Below are 8,341 nucleotides of genomic sequence, written 5' to 3'. Positions count from 1 at the left end.
GCAATTTTTCTTTTTCTTTTTAATACTTTCTGATTCTTCCGGGTGAAAACACCACTTTAAGGTTAATATGTGTTTTCCTATGTATCTGTGTATTTTGAAAATTATAAAATAGTACATATAAAAAAATTGTTAGAATGATATTTTTGGACCTGACAAGGAAATAAAAATTTTTTAAAATAAAGATAGTGGAGAATGTTTTTCTCAATTTTCACAACAAATTGTTAACAATTTCGTTGCACAGTTTTATGGAGCATAAAAAGCCATTCAATTTTCATCCTAATAATTTTTTTATATCTACTATAATTTTCAAGATATTTAAAACAACCTTTAAGGGGCGTTTCCACTCTGAAGAACCAAAAAGTAGCAAAAAAAAAAAAAAATATCTGATACTTCTACAAACCTGAAAAATTAAAAAGAAATGGAATTTTCGAGTTACCAAAGTTCCCTTGTTAGTATGTCACATGGGGTGATAAATCATGTTATTGAAGAGGTGTTCCATGTAAAAACTACAGAATATAATTTATTGCAAAAATATTAATAAATATTTCAGTTATCAATTGTTGTCGACTATATTTTATAAACGCATAACACACTGTTAGTAAAATATAGTTTCTTCTCAATTAATTGTTGGCAGGTGTAATCAGACAACAGTCAAAGGTTTCATTATTTTTTACTTCGAGAAAGAAAAAAGTATTCTGTTGCTGGCACCAGGAACATCTGGTAGGCGGAACCTGTATCTAAAGGGATCGTTAGTTATCGAAGGTGTTTGCAGATTTAATACCTCCTGCGTTCTTTGCCTGTTGATTAAGAAGTGCACTTTTTAATTTAACTTTTGAATAACTTTTACGAATGGTAATTGAACGGTAAAATGGTAATTATAAATACCGATTGTAACGATATTGCGTGGAAGTTTTGTACGAGTTCAATGTGATTGCAAAAGTATATCTGAAAACAGGTGAAAGTTTGGTAAAAGTAAGACAAATTATATAAAATTTATTTAGTGGAACTTTATTTAAATTGTAACTTTATTAAAACGGAATTTTATTTAAATTGTAACTTTATTAAAATGGAATTTTATTTAAATTGTAACTTTATTCAAGTTGAATTTTATTTAAATTGTAACTTTATTGAAATGGAATTTTCTGCATGTTTTTGCGTAAATTCGATCTCAATAGAATAGAACTTTTACCGTAAATATCTCAATGAATACAGTAAATTCTCTACAAGTGTCAGTAAGTTTGGATTACAATTCATAATAAAAAAATATAATTTTTTTAATTTTACTTTTTTTCATCTGAAATTTTTTTTAACATGTTGGTGAGATTTTTTCTGATGAAAATGAGATCAAACACAATATAATTTGAATGTTGTTCAAATTATGTCGTGTTTGATGTCATTTTCATCAGAAAAATCTCATCAATATGTTAAGAAAAATTTCGGGATAAAAAAACGTAAAATTAAAAAAGTTGGTATTTAAATCGCTTGGTTGCCTCGACTCACGTTTCATCCTTATCTTTTATTCGCTGTCCTTGTCTACGTTCGGCAAACTACAAAGGCGGTCGCGAGGCTCGAAAACGTAGTCCCTGACTCTACAAGTGTCAGGTTTAGCTTCCTTGCGGACTGACATTTGTGGAGAATTTACTGTACTTATTTTAGGCATATTACACCTTAATATTTATTTACTCAGCTTTTAATGCTTTCTTAATTTCCGGAAAGATGTATAGGGTATTCTATTTAAAAATATCACGGTGACCTCCTAAACTTTATTTTCAAAAATAATGTAGACAAAAAAAAGCAATTATTGTAACATATGTCCCACTTGAAATCATGCAACTTTTGCTTCACTGTTTCGTTCAGCGAATAGTTTACGAGCAATTTCAGGTCGTCAAGTTAGGTGAATCACCCTGTATACTATGTATTATTTAAAAAAAATCCAACTGACCCTAAAGTGATCTTGCAATTAGCAAACTTACACCTGTACATACTAGTCCCATTTAATCCCCCAAAAAGTAGGTTCTCCAATTCAACGTAGTGTCCGAAATATTAGCATTTATAGATCAAAATGGGCCACCCTGTAGATCGAAAAAATAACGTTTCATTATCCATAAAAAAAATGTATACTTTCCCTTACGTTTGATTTGTAAAAATAGGACCGCCGATCTAGTTTCATATGAAAATTAAAGTAAGGATTAAGGCAAGCAATTTGATACTCGAATGTATGCTAATAACGTGTCATTAACATAATCTTTTGTTGGCAAAATTTAACATTCGAAGAACATTTGAAATATAAGCGACATTTTACCGTTAAACTTGGCGTGAAATTAAACGACCAACGGAAAATTGCCAATTTTTGCAATAAATATTCGAGTGTTGAGAATCTTTCGAAGAACGTCGAAGAGATTTTAATAAACGATATACAAGACTGGAGACAGTAGCGTAAGGGACGAGATAAAAATCAGGTTATGTTCAGACGGTGTTACGTTCTAATTTAAGGACGTTGGGGACAAAGGGAAGGCAGATTTTTCGACAACCGTAAACGGGGAAACTTGCGTGCAGGTTGATAGGATTAACTGAACCAAGACCTAATTTGACGGAATCAGAGTCTGAAACTCGATAGGGTCCTAGTACGTTTAATGGAGGTATTGAATTACCGGTACACCTTAATTCGATGTGATAGGCGAAAAGACTGAGATAAATGGTTCAAATATTTCAAAGCTTCCGGTTGTGCCGCATTGCAGATAGCGGATTTCTAGATTCGATGGAAAATTATTTGACTAATACACGTGTGTATGTGTTATTTATGACGTTTTCAGTCGAATGATAACTTTTATGCGGTGGTTGGATAGAAAGTGTGTAATTATCGACTGGGTCAAAATGGACCCATTGGCGACTTTCCGAAAGTGAGTTTTTATGTAACTAAAATGTGATTGGAAAATTGAGGATCTTGCAACAAGAGGGGTGCACCTCTATTTTTCACATTTTCTTAGTTATGACGTGTAATAATTTTATTTATTTATTAATTTTGTAACACTTTTTTGTAATTTGCTCGAAGTTGGTGAAAATGGAGCTGCCACCCCTTTTAGCTGCAGGGTCCTCAATTGGATTCATATCGATACAATAAAAGTATGCATGCAAAAATTAAAGTCGAAAAGTTACAAACTATAATAGTTACCTATAATAGAACATTCATTCATTTTTTTTTTTAAGTCTTTAATGGGTCAATTTTGACCCGGCGGTAGTTCTAGTGTTAAAATATAAATGAAGGTGCCAATGAAGGTACACGCTTGCAATAAAGTTTAGTGAAAGTCGAAATTCAGGAATGATATTCTTAAATTATTAACGAATTTTATTTTGCAGACAGATGTTTGTTAACTTCTATTTGTTTATCCTAGTTAATCGTAAATGTGACAAAATGGTACAGAGTTAAATTGAAGTTAATTGAATACGTTAGATTGTTTAATAAAATTTAAATTTAACATTGTGCAATTTATAATCTGTTTTATTGGAATTTTGACAGATATTCTTATATTTACATATTATATACTTTATTTTTTGGAATATCTTCTGGTAAAATGATAATGATTTAAATTAGTTTGTATTATCAAATGTTGGTCCTATACTTGTTTCATAATTAAAAGGTCAGTATTTTTGAGACTCTGTCCATTTCATTGAGTGTTTTTTGAATTGAGTATCATAAATTAGAGATTATAATTCACATATTTATAATATCCATATGAGAACAAAAGATAACTTTAATATTTTTAAGCTTTACACGATAGTGGACATTATTTTATATTTAAAAAAAATAATACAAAATTAATCAGATGACTGAAGTAATATTAAATAAAGTTTCTCAGAAAAATCATAAATATTCAATTGACTGTCATACTTTCTGTTTATAAAATCCCAGCAGAATGACATTTCCTAAAATTTTATTTACCTAAAAGAAATGGATATCGCCTATCTCGATAGAGTTTCGATCAGTAAACATTTAAAACCGAAATAATATCGTACCCTTACCGTTTATTCATTCGTTTGATATTTTTTAATCATATTTTTGACAAAGTTATTAGCATAAGAATCAGCCTCGTTTATCAAGACTTGCTATTTGCGTATCCAGAACATTAATTTTCCTTCCTTACATTTTTCACGCGCTCTTTTCTATTAACACTGTAATCTTCGAGATCTTATCTTGACATCTCTGTTAAAAATTGATTTTGCAATCCTTATAGAAGCCGATCGTGAAATGGTAAGCGAGTTGAAGAGTGTAAGGATACTTTTAGAATCGAAAGACTGAATTGTTAAGTGCCCACTATTTTAAAGCAAAACGTTCAATTTAGTTTTTAATAATATTTGAACTTTTTTTTTTGTGTTTGCTTGAATTTGACTGAACTTCTTTGAAAGTCTTAAAACTAGTGCAATAATATTAAGTATTTTGATTAAAATAAAAATAAATAATATGTACGTTAACCCTCCTTTTTAAAATAGAAATGCATTTTAATGATAATTTAAGCGATTCAAAAATTTATTGGAAAAATTTCCACGTTTAAATTTCATTTACTCGGAGAATCGAAATTTTGTTCTAACATTTGTTCTACATTGCACTGGAATTTTTCCAAAAATTTTCAAGCTTCTCCTGTTTTCAATATTATTTCTGGACTTGCATAAATTTCACAAGTAATTCGCACTTCGAGAACTTTATTCGAAGTCCTAGAATTCTACGTTAACCCTTTATTACGCCACGTGACTTGGAACTTACCATTTTTCTACATTTTATAGTCTCATTTGGTTTATTTATTATTGTACTATTACATAATTACCAGTCAATTTTGTATAATAATTATTACATTTTTAAATCTTTTTAATAATTATTTTCTCATGGACGAAGAAAAATGTAGTTACAGAGAGTTAATTGTTACAATAAAAGCCCCAAATTTTTATGCGGTTTATGTGTACAATTACCGTTGACATCGTTTCAAAAGAATGGAAGCTTATCTGGACATAGAATTTCCGGTTTTAAACGATGTATAATAATTCTTCAAAGTTATCACTCCCGCATAATTTGATTATCGCGGTCGGAATTGTGGCGGAGATTCCTATGAAATTAGTATATTAATTAAATTGTGGATATGACTTGAATTTCTTTTTTAATTAATGCAAAGTGCATAATTAGTTGAAATGTTTAATTCATAAAATAGAGAAACAAGCTAAAGATCAAAATTTAAAGATGTATAACAGAAAATAGAGATGAAACTCTTTACAGAAAAATTTTAACAAAATTCCAATTTTAATAAAAAAATTTAATAAAAATTTTAATAGAACTTCAATTTGAACAAGAGTGTAGCGAATTTTTACTTCCACAATCAGATGCTTTCATTGTTTACAACAAATTAATAAATCAATTTTTCTACAAATATTTCATTTCAAAATTGTAGAGAATAAATTCCACTGTAAAAAAAATTCGTCTGTAAAATAAATGCGATGGAATAAATTGAGTGCAAATCGAAGGAAAATTTAACATTACTGTCCTCGTTGAATTGTGTGCCCTGTAGAATTTCTTATCTATTTCACCTAGAATTTTATCTACTTTCAACATTGCTTTGCTCTTCTTCAGCAAACTTCAATCGACATCCCTCTCTACTCGGTTTGCTACTATCGCAGCATTGTTGGAACACAGGAAATATCGTTGGAAACGTGCAACACATCAGGTCTCGACAGAGAACCAACTGGATATGTTGCGACCAAACACAAAGATCACTTTTGATCCTCGGGCCCAATATTGTATCAGCATCTGTGTAGGCAAGAATTTTTATCTTCGTTCCACAAAGTTTCTGGGCGGTACCCTGTGTAACATAGTGTGAGATCGTTCCTATATACCCATTCTTAATGGTTATCTACATGGTAGAGCGAAGGTTTTTCGACTCCCCTAATCATTATGTGAAACCTCTCTCGCTGTGAATATTTCTTCCTTCAGAAAGCTGGGTCCGATACTTCGAAATTTATTAATGCAACACGTGTTCAACATAGTTTCCGAATGTAGCATGATACACGCGACACAGGAGGTCTCTTTGTTCCAGAAAGGAAGAAAGAAGAAACAAGTTTTGTATTAGTCCGATTTATCTCGAACGCGATATATAATTTTACTAAACAATCGTGCCTTTTTACAGTATCATATTGGTAATTTCTATTTCCGTATCTTCTTTCGTAGCCAAAATGTGGAAATTTTTGTTTTCAATAATTGCTTCTAGTTGCTTTTGTGTATAAAAAGTTGCACGGAATGTAAATGTTATAGCTACCCCTCGTGCGATCTTCGTGTGAAATTTCACCCATTTTCGGTTTCTAAGTTTTATCAAATGTTCGATTTTTTCCTGATTTTGTTGCAATTTGAATTTGTCTACAATGTAAGATTATAAGTAAAACGCAGTTTGTCGAAATTTTATTTTCACATATTGATATTGTGAAAAAGAAAATGTAACGAGAGACCTTCGGGTGAAATTTCATGCGTAATTTGTGTAATTTTTAATTTATTCTATACTGTCGTCAAAAAATGCTACAATGTTATATCTTTTCTTCATATTACGTCGAAATTCATTTGTCGAGATGAAAGAAAAGATATTTTTCAAATAACAGTTATTTTCGTGTATAAAAAGTTACAGGGGATGCAAAGAGTGAAATATATTACACTTAGAACAGTTTTGAGTTATTTTCGTACGTAAAAAGTTGCAGAGGATGCAAAGAGTGAGATATATTATACTAAAAAGAAAAATGTTTTTCAATTAATTGCTTCGAGTTATTTTCGTACATAAAATATTGCAGGGGATGCAAATAGTGAAATATATTATACTTAGAACAGTTTCGAATTATTTTCGTGTATAAAAAGTTGCAGGGGATACAATTTTCGTGTATAAAAAGTTACAGGGGATGCAAAGAGTGAAATATATTACACTTAGAACAGTTTCGAGTTATTTTCGTGTATAAAAAGTTGCAGAGGATGCAAAGAGTGAGATATACTATACTAAAAAGAAAAATGTTTTTCAAATAATTGCTTCGAGTTATTTTCGTACATAAAATATTGCAGGGGATGCAAATAGTGAAATATATTATACTAATTTCTATTATAAACCTTCTGTTTCCAATCTACATAACATTCACACGAGTACAGTAACGTTATTGCTTTAGCTACATTGTTGTCTAAATTTTTAATTGTACAACGTAAATATTTTCATGTACACGCGGCAATGAAAAATTTGTAACGCGTTATGAAGCTTATCTACGTTGTAGTTCTAGCGAAGAATATTGTCTCGGTTGCAGGAAATGGGTAGAGACTGTAGTTGGAGATATTTAGGGTCCGTTACGACATCGCTTTTTGTAGATGTGTGCCGGCACAATGTGGTTCTAGCTGCCTGCTACATTGTGAGAAAAGGGCTTTCGTTAGGGAAGCCCAACCGTCGTTTTCTACATTTCTTTGAACGCGGTTGCCACGGGCGGTAGATGTCTTCGAGTGACCGTTGGAATTAAAAGAAAATATAGCTCTGTGTTTTCAAATTTTAATCTCGTACGGTCCCTTCCGTCGAAACCGTTCCCTTTGATTAATTTCTACCATATTTCACAATGAAGCACAGCAATGTGGAAACGGTTGAAAGTAAAACTTCTTGTGCTAGATATGAATTTTTGTGGAGAAAATTATTTCGTAGGGAAAATTTGTTGCTGTGCAATTTACAAATACGTGTATCAAAGAGAGAAATTTTTCGAAGATAGATTTAATATTTTACAATGTTTGTAATGGTTGCTTTTTATTAAAATTTGAAGTTACGTGTTAGTATAGTTTATTGTAAATTTTTTCATTTTCAATTAATTTTTAGAAGTAATAATTTACTTAATTTTTACTAAATTGTTGACCCTTTCTATTTGAAGGACGACTGAGAAGCGATCACTATTGTTTACCACTTGGTGAATATTAATTTGGCGACTAAGATTGTGATCTGCAAATTTTTTTTCAAACAAAATTATTTATAAAAATTGAAAAAATAAGTATTTTCGATTAAGATAAGCACTATTCGAATTAATACTCTTTTGCCGTATTTCTGGCAATTATTCAGTCTCTCGGCGACAGAATTCTAGAAAACCAGTTTTTTCAGTTTTTAATTTAACAAATTTTCGGTGGAATTTCAAAGATTTGCGTTTTCGTTACAAAAATCCTCTCGGCTTTTTATTCAAGTGTTTCCTGAAAATCACTGACCCCAAAAATATTAATATTCATACTTGTTTCAAATAAATTTCATCAATTTTATTTAACAAACAATCTCGAATCAGCTGCTTCCCTGTAGCAAAAAGATTCTTC

General features: G+C 30.6%; 1 protein-coding gene across 1 annotated transcript in view; it reads left to right on the top strand.

Annotated features, from left to right (window-relative positions):
- The window catches only part of LOC108576625, a 66,569-nt gene that overhangs the window by 54,285 nt on the left and 3,943 nt on the right, over positions 1 to 8,341 (top strand). The gene's annotated exons all lie outside the window — the stretch shown is intronic.

Source organism: Habropoda laboriosa, unplaced genomic scaffold, assembly GCF_001263275.1.
Source record: "Habropoda laboriosa isolate 0110345459 unplaced genomic scaffold, ASM126327v1 scaffold430, whole genome shotgun sequence".
In the NCBI taxonomy this organism is placed as follows: Eukaryota; Metazoa; Arthropoda; class Insecta; order Hymenoptera; family Apidae; genus Habropoda; species Habropoda laboriosa.
The sequence above is the reverse complement of the archived record's forward strand: the minus strand, read 5'-3'. Positions and strand labels throughout refer to the sequence as shown.